Raw genomic sequence first — 12,849 nt, 5'->3', positions numbered from 1 at the left:
GCAGGTTCTCCCCTCATTATCTAGCTTAGAAAATGTCCCCTTTTTTTTTTTTTTTTTAAATTTTTTTTTTTCAACTTTTATTTATTTTTGGGACAGAGAGAGACAGAGCATGAACGGGGGAGGGGCAGAGAGAGAGGGAGACACAGAATCGGAAACAGGCTCCAGGCTCTGAGCCATCAGCCCAGAGCCCGACGCGGGGCTCGAACTCACGGACCGCGAGATCGTGACCTGGCTGAAGTCGGACGCTTAACCGACTGCGCCACCCAGGCGCCCCGAAAATGTCCCCTTTTAATCATAACATCCATTATTTTTCATAACATCCAGCTCCTTAATTCCTTTCTTCCTCCCAAGGACAAAGTGAAGTCTTAGTTCCAGTTTCAGGACAGACCAACTTGTAGGGGAGGGTGTCAGAAAGGAACACTGACCAGATTTTACTACACTTTTCAGGGACTTTTCAGACCAGTGGTCTGACAGAGTGAGTGAAACTTTCAAAAACATCAAAGACCAAGGGTGTGATGTTCCCACTGGGGGCAGATCCGGACAAGTATGTAAAAGAACTCACCTATAGCAACTTCAATTAAAGGAGCCACTCTTTCCAACTTAAATGCCACAGAAAAGTGTGTCAGTGAAAATAAAATTTCACCCTTCAAAATGAAAAATTCTGGCTCTATGCAACTATCCCTTCCTTGCTCTCTCTTTTTTAATGTATCTTATGTAGTGAGCTTTGCCCACTCATCTAAATTTCATTGCCCTTTCTGCTAGATGCTGAAGTTCAAAAAGATCTCAAGGCCAATTGTAGAGCACAAACTCAACTGTCCCCCATCCATCCATCCTTCCATCCATCCATCCATCCATCTAACCATTCACTGACTATTCCATAGAGAATGGAACACACACACACACACACACACACACACACACACACACACAATACTGGGGTTTGAGGATTCCCAGTACATAGCACTTCTCTTCCTCACCCAATTCTTTGTCAACTGAGAAATAAGACAAAAGGAGTAATCAATGAAGATCACTTTTTTTTTCTGACAAAACTGCTAAAGGAGACTTTGTCATATATGCAGACAATGGGATTTCTTAATACCAAACATCAGATGTAGGGAAATTTACCACCCAGCCACAGACAGCTGCAAATGACCATAGCCCTCCCCTGTGAATTGCAAGGTCTACCACGTGACCACAGGGAATCCAGAGCACACAGTCACAGACCCAGTCCTAAGAGAAAATGCGGAGGAAAGGGCAGAGCTATGGATGCCCAGTTCCTTATATTCCATCAATCTGGTTCATCACTCCTTTCCCCCAGGGGACTGAAGGGCCCGAACAAGGCCAGGAGTGTCACATTTAGCAACGCTCCTTGAAGCGGACTGACGTATAGAAGTGGGGCGTAAGAGCCTCCACCCCCCTACAACATACCCTAGAGGCTTACTCTTTTGTCCCACTGGGCTTCAGTGCTAACCAGGGTCTCTGGGTCTCCTCCTGAAAGAAAGAGATGCCACTGTCAGCAAATGATATCCCTGCATGCATGAAGACCCCCTCCGTCCCCAGCACACGCTGCTCCTTTGCAGGTACTCATAGGGCTACTGATCCCCAAAGGTTTCAAACTAGGCAGAGTTGTATACCAACTAAACTCACACTTGCTGTCGCACCAGTTTTGATGTGGCTCACTCCCTGAACTCCTGTAGGTCTTCACTCAAATGTCACCTTATCAAAAATGCTTCTCCTGACCCCCATAATTAAATCCAAAAGGTTCCAGGGGCACCTGGGTGGCTCAGTTGGTTAAGTGGCCAACTCTTGATTTTGGCTCAGGTTATGATCTCACTGGTTCACAAGATCAAGCCCTGCATCAGGCTCTGAGCTGACAGTGCAGATTCTCTCTCTCTGTGCCCCTCCCCTACTCGTGCTCGCTCTCTCTCTCTCTCAAAATAAATAAACATTTTGTAAAAATCCAAAGGCTTTGGGGCACCTGGGTGGCTCAGATGGTTAAGTATCTGACTTCAGCTCAGGTCATGATCTCATGGTTCATGAGTTCGAGCCCCACATCGGGCTCTGTGCTGACAACTCAGAGCCTGGAGCCTGCTTTGGATTCTGTGCCTCCCTCTCCCTCTGCCCCTCCCCTACTCATGCCCTGTCTCTCTCTGTCTCTCAAAAATGAATAAAAACATTAAAAAAATAAAAATAAAAATTGGAAGGTTTCATATCTTTTAGCACTCCCTACCCTCTCCTTGTTTACCTTCTCTCCAAATCATTGATTCCTACTTGACATGTTATTTTGCAATTATAAAAAAATATATAATTGTTTATTAATTATCTTCTCAGCTGTAATATAAGCTCTATGAGGGCCACGCTTTTTTATTGCTTTGGTCACTGCAACATTCTCAGTGCCCAGAACAATACTGGAAGCTGGCAAACACTAAGTAAAAATTTGCCAGATGAAAGAGTGAGTAGAAATGAGAAAAGGATGAGCTGGGTGCAAAGCACCATAGGCTGCTGAAACTGTCAAGGCCAAGATTCCCAGGAATCCAGTCTCCTCCCTAAAGCTCAAAGCAATGTATCCTAATCTCTCTTTATATATACTCCTCCTCCAACTTAATTTTGTTTTGTTTTTTTTTTCAATATTCTCTGTCAGTACTCCTGGTGTTGATACCCCTGAACTGACTTCATTCCCCAAACTTTAAAACATTTATTGAGAGGAGCACAGCAGAATATATGGTTCTTGGGGACAGGACTTCCCAGAAAGGGAGAAGAGAGGAGGGAGTATGGCTGCTCACATCCATTTCCTCACTCTAAATCTTCCCAGTTAAGTGATTCATCTCCCATCCTCAACCTTATTCCAAAAGGTGGAGAGAAAGTCTACAGGAATTACACTAAAGGATTTCATCCCACATGGAAAGAAACATCAGGGGGAATAAATTGGCCTGCACCAAAAAAGATGATTTATTGTCTAGAGAATTTAGGGTCTAGAGAAATAGAGACATAAATGATTAATAGGAAAAGTAAGTTGTATAATGATATTGGTATGAAGTATTACAGGAACATAAACAAGGAAGTAGCCAATTCTATTTAGTTTACATGTATTTGTCAATGTATTGTAAACTCTGGATAGGTTTGAAAATATATTAAATATATAACCACTAGAATATATATTTGTCCTAGAGTAATTCCTTAATTTTGTACAGTCCTCTATCCATTTGCAAAGTAACTTCTTAAATATCTTATTCACTCTTCACCCCTCCCTCTTGCCACTTAGGCACGTGCACAGACTCACACACCTACATGGGCATAAGCACACATGGGTGTGTGCGTACATGTACACACACACACACACACACACACACACACACACACACACACTGTCACAGTCTCCCAGTGATTAGTCTTTCTTGCTTTAGTTATAGCAATCACCACGTTTATCCACGCACATGGCTACCCAGAGTAAAGACTATATTTTTACATCATCCTTCCATCTAGATGTGGTCCCAGGATATAAGTATAATTGGTTTATGCTATCAGAGGGATTAGGAAGACTGATTTCCTTCCTTTGCTCCTACTTGCCCTTGGGAATGTCGTTTTCATGGTTGGAGCTGGAGCAGCCATCTTGGGCCATAAGGTGGTTTTGAGAATGAGACCACATGAGCAAGATGGAAGAAATTTCCATCTGTGTCCATGACACTGTGAAATGCCAGACTAGCCTTAAGCCCTACCTACTTTCACCTTCTATATGAGAAAGAAATGAACCTCCATCTTGTGTAAGCCTCTGCTATTTTAGGTTTATAGGCATTCACAAATAAAACATCGTAGTCCATTCTTAATCACTCTCTCTGCTCATCTCTCTCCCCATCTCTCTCTCTCTTTCTCTCTCTCACACACATACACACACAGTCTTAATGCTACTCCTATAGTAGAACTCTGTGTTTTCCTTTGTTTCTTGTTGATGTGCCAAAGATGTGTCTTCCTCCCACTTATTTCCAACCTCCCTTATCCCTGCTTTGAACAATCATTTCAAATGTCACTTCATCCCAAAAGCTTTCTTATTCAATTCCCTGGCCACTTCCTTAAATTCCCAGAGAAACTTCTGCCAACTTCAACCGTCTACAGGGTAATTCTTGATTGACTTACCTTCTTCTCAAAAAAACCCCTAAGTTTCTTAAGGGCTGGTATCAAAACTATGTACTCAATATCCCCAGAACCTAGCAGAGTGCCTGATGCGAAGACACAGCCTGCAGTAGATACTACATGAGGTAGACAGGGTTAGAATTAATAGTCCCACTTTATAGATGGAGGAACTGAGGTTGGTGATCTATATAAGGCCACATAAGTTAATATTCAAACTGTGTGATTTCTTACTGTACAAGGATGCATTCCAATTAGAAACTATGATTTCAGGTACTTGAATATATCTTTCTGTTCCAAGCTGAAGTTTGTCCACAAATAGACCCACACTTAAAGGAACAGTTCACGGAAGCCTGCTACATTAGTTTCCTTCACTACTTAATTTAGGGTGTACTACATATTCCACAGTCCTAGAGAGTAGCTAAAGTGCCCACAGAGTGAGGGAGAGGGCAATCTCAGTCTCTTTAATGCTAAAGCACAGTCAGGTTTCTTCCCTTATGTTCATTCTTCTATCTCTTAGTGAAGCACATTTTGGCAAATTTTTATGGAGGTGATCGGTAAGTGCTAGCTAATAACTTTTATGCAACTGTAACAGTTAATATAAACAAATTTTAACTCTTCCTGCATAGTTAAGAGCTCAGTGGTCCAAACTTTAGATTTATTTAAATGATATGCAAATGCTCCACTACTAGATGAACTAAAAAATATTATAATATTTTATAATATGATATGTTATCCTACCAATAAACTCAAAAGAGATAGCTAAAATGTTGTATGGAAACTGGAAAGAAAAACCATAAATTTCAAGGGCCATACCACTTAGGAAGAGTTAGCAGATTTCTCAGAAAAGGTCTACCTCCTTCTCTTCCTGCTCTTGACTCAGAAGAGCCTGACCACGTGAGCGTTAACACAACCAGGTATTTAACATCATTCCTTAGGATCTGCTGAGCCACTCTCTGACTCTTGCAATTCATCATCCATCCATTTCCTTAGAAGTGGATGCTTCACACAACCAGCGTGAACCTTTGCAGGTAAATCAGACCGTTTCAACTCTACTGCTCAAAGCTCTGTAGTGGCTCCCATGACCTGAGTAGCCCTACATTATCTGGTCCTTGATTACCCCCATCCTTTTCTCCTACCTACGCTCCCCTCAGCTCATTCCATCCCAGCCTCACTCCTCTTCAGGGTCACTGAATTTGCCATTCTCTCTCCCAAGAACACTCTTCTTCAGGTACATCATGTCTCACTCTCATGATTAGATCTCTTATGAACAATCATTTAAGAGAGGTTGACACTGATCACAAAACTAAGACAGCAGCCTCCAACACTCTTTCCCTATTTGCTCTGCTATGTGTTTTTCCGCAGCAGTCATATCCATCCATCCATCCATCCATCCATCCATCCATCCATCCATCCATTATTTGCTTGTTTGAACAAACTTATAATATTCTCTTGTTTAACTATCAATTTGCTTGTTTGTTTATTACCTATCTTCCCCCTGGAACATAAGGTTTGTGAGGGAATGTACTTTGGTTGCCTTCTTCATTGCTGAGCACTGTAACTGCCACATAATAGACACTCAATAAACAATGACAGAGCAGAAAAAAATTTCATCCAGCAACTATATATTCTATCTTAAGCCTGTGTAAGATGACTGTGATCCATACCGCCCTTGGTCTCACAGCATTGACAGTTTAATTGGAAAAGAAGCCGCTACTAGTTTTAAATGTTCTGGGGGAAAAATCATTTTGCCTCTGTTGTTAAAAGGCTCCCTACCAAAGGAACTGTATGTCTAAGGTTTTACTTGGTCTATTGTGTAGAAGGTTAAAAGAGCAAAATACCCTTTAGGAAGTTTATTAACAGCTTTCTGTTGATTCTTTCCCCTTTATGGTTTTAGCTATCAGGCTATTAGGTAGGCAGAGACAACTAAATCATCAGGTGGCTTCTCTTCCCGTTGAAATAAAAGAATTTGATTAATTTTAGCATCTAGTTTTAGAGTTGTCTTAGTAGGTTAATATTATCAACCAAATAACTGAGTATCTATAAATTACATACAGAAAGCAGAGAACAATATAAATAGCAGAGAGAACTCAATGAATCTTATACAATAATCAATAAAATGACTTACTGAGTTCTAAGAACTACACAAATAAAAACATTTATAAGCATGTACTAGTAGAGGGACAAGAGTGGCACCACTGTCTAGCTTCTGTTTGTTAAAGTTGATCTATTTGTAGTTCTTCTGTCAACCTTGCTTCACCTGTGGGCATGCTCCCATCTTAAGGTACAGTTTTTGTTTCCTGCTCTCTTTCATGAGTCTTGGGACTTTTTTGCTGTTCTCAGCTCTGCAGTGCATCGCTTGGCTGCTCTTCTTAGGTGACTGCTTCTGGCTCTTAGACTCTACATGACATTGCCTTTCCCTCTGAAACACTGATAAAGAGAGGAACCCCTCTGTGAGTCTGTTCCAACCTGATTCCAACCCCGCCTTGAATCACACTTGAAAGTAAGATCTTTATAGCTGTTGGGTCTCTGTTACAGCAACCATATTTTGCCATATTGGCAAGAACTGGCAGGTGTTGCAAGTGTGGGGCCTTCTAAAGCATGCTTTCCCCCACTCCTATCCTGTGTCCTAGTTCTATTCTGTTGCTTTAGGATATGAATCAACCCATAGCTCTCCATTGGCTGTTCAGCACATCACATTGACAATATCCACTGTTTTGGGTGGAGGATATGGAATGACTGGCTACCTTGGTTGCTGTAATCAAAAATTATTTACTGGGGTAACTAGGCACATTTTAAGGTCAACTTAAAAAGTCATTAAACTAGGGGCGCCTGGGCGGCGCAGTCGGTTGAGCGTCCGACTTCAGCCAGGTCACGATCTCGCGGTCCGTGAGTTCGAGCCCCGCATCAGGCTCTGGGCTGATGGCTCGGAGCCTGGAGCCTGTTTCCGATTCTGTGTCTCCCTCTCTCTCTGCCCCTCCCCCGTTCATGCTCTGTCTCTCTCTGTCCCAAAAATAAATAAACGTTGAAAAAGTCATTAAACTATTATTCTTGGTAGTGCTGTTTCTCCCTACTTGTTTGAGGAGAAGACCAGAGGAGACAAAGCAGAATTCTACATCTTCCCCACATTCTAAGAGGACCATCTTGCCATCACCTGAGGAAATTAAACTTGCTCATTTCTGAAGTGCAGAGATCAGTCACCAAAGCAAACATGTAAAGTTCTCCCTCTCTCTTCCTTTTATACACAAAGTGGATAAAAACCACATCTGAGAAAAAAAAAAAAAAAATACATGGAAACTAATGAAAATGAAAACACAACAGTCCAAAACCCTTGGGATGCAGCAAAAGCAGTTCTAATAAGGAAGTAGACAGCAATACAAGCCTACCTCAAGAATCAAAAAAAATATCTGGGGCACCTGGGTGGCTCAGTCATCCAGCTGTGGCTCAGGTCATGATCTCATGGTTCGTGAGTTTGAGCCTTGCGTCAGGCTCTGGGCTGACAGCTCAGAGCCTACAGCCTGCTTCAGATTCTGTGTCTCCCACTGTCTCTCTGCCCTCCCCTGCTCATGCTCTTTCTCTCTCTCTCTCAAAAATAAATAAACATTAAAAAAAATTTTTTTAAGTAAACAAAAAAGAAGCAAGAAAAATCTCAAATAAACAACCTAACCTTACACCTAAAAGAGCTAACAAAAGAACAATAAATAAAGCCTAAAGCCAGCAGAAGGAAGGAAACAATAAAGATTAGAGCAGAAATAAATGATATAGAAACTTAACAAAAACCCACAATAGAACAGATAAATGAAACCAGGAGCTGGTTCTTTGAAAAAATTAATAAAATTGATAAAACTGTAACCAGACTTATGAAAAAGAAAAAGACCTAAATAAATAAAATCACAAGTTACAGAGGAGAAATAACAACCAACACCACAGAAACATAAACAATTATAAGAGAATATTATGAAAACCTATGCACTAACAAATTGGACAACCTAGAAGAAACGGATACATTCCTAGAAACATATAAATTACCAAAACTGAAACAGGAAGAAAGAGAAAATTTGAACAGACTGATAACCATCAAAGAAATTGAATCAATTAATCAAAAAACTCCCAACAAAGTCCAGGACCAGATGGCTTCATGGGCAAATTCTGCCAAACACTGCAAAATGAGTTAATACTTATTCTTCTCAAACTATTCCAAAAACTAGAAAAGGAAGGAAAACTTCCAAACTCATTCTATAAGGCCAGCATTACCCTGATATCAAAACCAGATTAAAACACCACCAAAAAAGTGAACTACAGGCCAATATCTCTGATGAACATAGATGCAAATATCCTCAACAAATTACTAGCAAACTGAATCCAACAATACATTAAAAAAAATCATTCACCATGATCAAGTGGGATTTATTTCTGGGTTGCAAGGGTGGTTCAATATTTACAAATCAATCAAAGTGATATATCACATTAATAAAATAAATGATAAGAACCATATGATCATTTCAATTAGATATAGAAAAAGCATTTGACAACATCCATTCATTATAAAAACCTTCAACAGAGTAGGTTTATAGGGAACATACCTCAACATAAATAATAAAAGTTATATATGAAAAACCCACAGCTAACATTATCCTAAATGGGAAAAAACTGAGAGCTTTTCCTCTATGGTCAGGAACAAGCTAGAGGTATCCACTCACCACTTTTATTTAACACAGCACTGGAAGTTCTAGCCACAGCAATCTTTCTCTCTCTCTCTCTTTCTCTCACACACACACACACACACACGCGGAATAAGAGGCATACAAATTGGCAAAGAAGAAGTAAAACCATCACTGTTTGCAGATGACATGATACCACATATAGAAAACCCAAAAGACTTTACCAAAAAACTGCTAGAACTGATACACAAATTCATTAAAGTTGCAGGATGCAAAATCAACATACAGAAATCTGTTGCATTTCTATACATCAATAATGAAGCAACAGAAAGAGAAATTAAGGAATTAGTCTCATTTACAAATGCACCAAAAATAATGAAAAACCTGGAAATAAACCTAACCAAAAAAGTGAAAGACGTATACTCTGAAAACTATAAAATAATGATGAAAGAAATTGAAGATGACACAAAGAAATGGAAAAACATTCCATGCTCATCAATTGGAAGAACAAATATCATGAAAATGTCCATACTACCCAAAGCAATCTACATACACATTTAATGCAATCCCTATCAAAATACCAACAGAATTTTTCACAGATCTAGAAAAAAACATCTTAAAATTTGTATGGAATGACAAAAACCCTGAATAGCCAAAGCAATCTTGAAAAAGAAAAACGAAGCTGGAGGCATCACAATTCCAGACTTCAAGTCATATTACAAAGCTGTAGTAATCAAAACAGTATGGTACTGGCACAAAAATAGACACATAGGCCAATAGAACAAATAAAAAACGCTGAAATGAGCCCACAATTATATGGTCAATTAATCTTGAACAAAGCAGGAAAGAATATCCACTGGGGAAAGGGCTATCTCTTCAACAAATGATGTTGAGAAAACTGGCCAGCTGCATGCAAAAGAAACTGGACCATTTTCTTATACTATACACAAACATAAATTCAAAATGGATTAAAGACCTAAATGTGAGACCTGAAACCATAAAAATCCTAGAAGAGAACACAGGCAGTAACCTTTTTTACACTGGCCATAGAACTTCTTTCTAGATATATCTCCTGAGGCTAGGGAAACAAAAGCAAAAAACAAACTATTGAGTCTACATCAAATAAAATGTATTTCCTGCACAGCAAAGGAAACAATCAACAAAGCTAAAAGGCAACCTACAGAATGGGAGAAGATATTTGCAAGTGACATATCAGATAAAGGTTTTTTTATACAAAATATATAAAGAACTTATGAAACTCAACACCCCCAAAATGAATAACCCAGTTGAAAAATGGGCAGAAGACATGCATAGACATTTTTCCAAAGAAGACATCCAGATGGCCAACAGACACATGGAAAGATGCTCAACATCACTTATTATCAGGGAAATGCAAATCAAAACTACAATGAGATATCACCTTACACTTGTCAGAATGGCTAAAATCAACAACACAAGACACAACAGGTGTTGGTGAGGATGTGAAGAAAAAAACCTTATGCACTGTTGGAGAGAATGGAAACTGGTGCAGTCACTTTGGAAAACAGTATGGAGGTTCTTCAAAAAGTTAAAAATAGAACTACCCTACAATCCAACAATCACATTACTAGGTATTTATCCAAAGAATATAAAAATACTAATTAAAAGGATACATGCACCCAATATTTATTGCAGCATTATCTACAATAGCCAAATTATGGAAATAGCCCAAGCATCCACTGACTGATGAATGGATAAAGAAGTGTCTCTCTCTCTCTCTCTCTCTCTCTCTCTCTCTCTCTCTCTCACACACACACACACACACACACACAATGGAGAATTACTCAGCCATCAAAAAGAATGAAATCTTGCCATTTGCAACAACATGGATAGAGCTAGAAAGTATTATGCTAAGAGAATAAGTCAGCCAGAGAAAGACACATACCATATGATTTCATTCATATGTGGAATTTAAGAGAGAAAATAAAAGAGCAAAGGATAAAAACAAACAAAGAGCAAAGCAAACAAAGAAACAGACTCTTATCTATAGAGAACAAACTGATGGTTACCAGAAGGGAGGTGGCTGGGGGGATGGGTGAAATAGGTGATGGGGATTAAGAAGCGCACTTGTGATCAGCACCATGTGATGTATGGAAGTACTGAATCATTATTTGTATACCTGAAACTAACACTGTCTGTTAACTAACTGGAATTTTAACAAAAACTCAAAAAATTTAAAAAGAAAATTAAAAAACACATTTGAGCAGCACTAAATACACCAGAAGTGAAAAATTGCAGAGCGAGTTTAGAAATATTCAGAGAATAAAAATTACAGTGGACTACAAAATACAAGAAAGGAAATCAATATAGTGATAAACATTGATTATAGTTGGAAGAAATTCATATTTACAGTTCTTTTCAAAATATAAAACATGTTCTCAAAAAATGAAATTCTTCCAATATATATCAAAAACATGATTCAACTAGTTATTTATTTTGCAATCAAATTATGCTATCAAGAAACTGATAGTTTACATGTTTCAAGGCTATGACTGGATCTATGCCTCTGAATCTATTATAGAGTCTTCTGGCAGAAAGGAATTACTAGAGGTTGTCTAATTCAGGCCCTCTGATTTCTGGCATGAGGAATTTTTAAACCACCCATCCGATAGATTACGTATTGCTTATCCTATTTTAAAGTCCTCCAGGGATGTAGAATTGCCAACATTTTTTTAAAAATAGCCTATTCAAATACTCATTACCACTTTCGTTCCTGGATAATTCAACGGAGCTACTTAGAAAAGAAAGGCAAGGAGGTTCAGGGATTACTGAAGTCCATAAGAATGACACAATAGGGATGGGACTGTAGTAGGATAGAATAAAATGAAGGGAATGATAACACTACAGAAAGCTGGAAAATTTGAAGAATAAGTCAGACTGAGAGTCTGAGTTATCTGAGAAAGGAATACAATATATCCCTCACCAGCGATAGGGAAAAGGAGCCTGTGGAAGTACAATGTATCCTATAATGGAAGGACTCAGAGCAGGAAACCTTCCATATTTGACTTAGCTGATAGGGGTGCTGAGCAATCAAAAGGATGTTGGGGGAAGGAGGCTGTGCAAGTCATCTACTGTGGTATAATCTCTCCAAAACTTAGTGGCTTAACACGGCAGCCATTTTATTATTAATGCATAAATTTGTAGGCCAGCAACTTAGGCAGAGCTCAGCTGAATGATTCTTCTACGTGGTGTTGACAGAGGTCATCAGGTAGTAGTCATTCACCTGGCAGACGAAGTGGTCCGGAGGATCTAAGAAGGATTAATTCACAAGTTAGCCCCTAGGCAGGGATGGTTCAAAGGATGGGGGCTCTGCTGGGTCTGTCAGGCCACCTACATGTGAGCTCCTTGAAACAATGGTCTCGGGGTAGGTGAGCATCTTACAAGACAGCTCAGGGTTCTTATCATGTCTGAAGGGGTTCAGGAGGAAGTTTCAAGGAATGATTGAGTCTTAGAAACCTCAGAATGTATCTTCCATATTCTATTAGTCAAAAATGCCATGACGGCGTGCCCACATTAAAGGGGAGAAGAATTAGACTCTCCCTCTCAATGGGAGTAGTGGTTAAAAACAGATAGCCTTCTTTAATACATTGGAGTCTGCAAAAATCTTTCTAGACCAACTTCTTGTGAAATAATTTTGTAAAAGTAACGATATATATACCCAGTTAGGGCTCAGAGTTACATAACCTGCTATGGCTATCTTGGTACCAAGTGAAATTATGAATAATCAAATGGACTCGTGTAAGAAATGTCTGTTCATTTCTGTGATCCTGGGGGCTCACCCAGGATGAGAGAATAGAATGAGTGATGGTGAAGGGAATAATACACTCCAGTCCTCTAACTGAACAATTAGTGACTGCCTCTTCATGCTGGTCCATGGTATGCATTGAAGATCTCTAAAAAGCAAAATGGGCCTTGTCCCTAATGGTCCTCACCCTCTGTGGTATTAGAACACAGTTGAAAGTCATAGAGGTGAACTTACGAAATTTTCGAAATTCAGAAGATTACTGATTTGGAGTCTGATTAA

Source organism: Leopardus geoffroyi, chromosome B4 (assembly GCF_018350155.1).
Source record: "Leopardus geoffroyi isolate Oge1 chromosome B4, O.geoffroyi_Oge1_pat1.0, whole genome shotgun sequence".
Taxonomy (NCBI): domain Eukaryota; kingdom Metazoa; phylum Chordata; class Mammalia; order Carnivora; family Felidae; genus Leopardus; species Leopardus geoffroyi.
The sequence above is the reverse complement of the archived record's forward strand: the minus strand, read 5'-3'. Positions refer to the sequence as shown.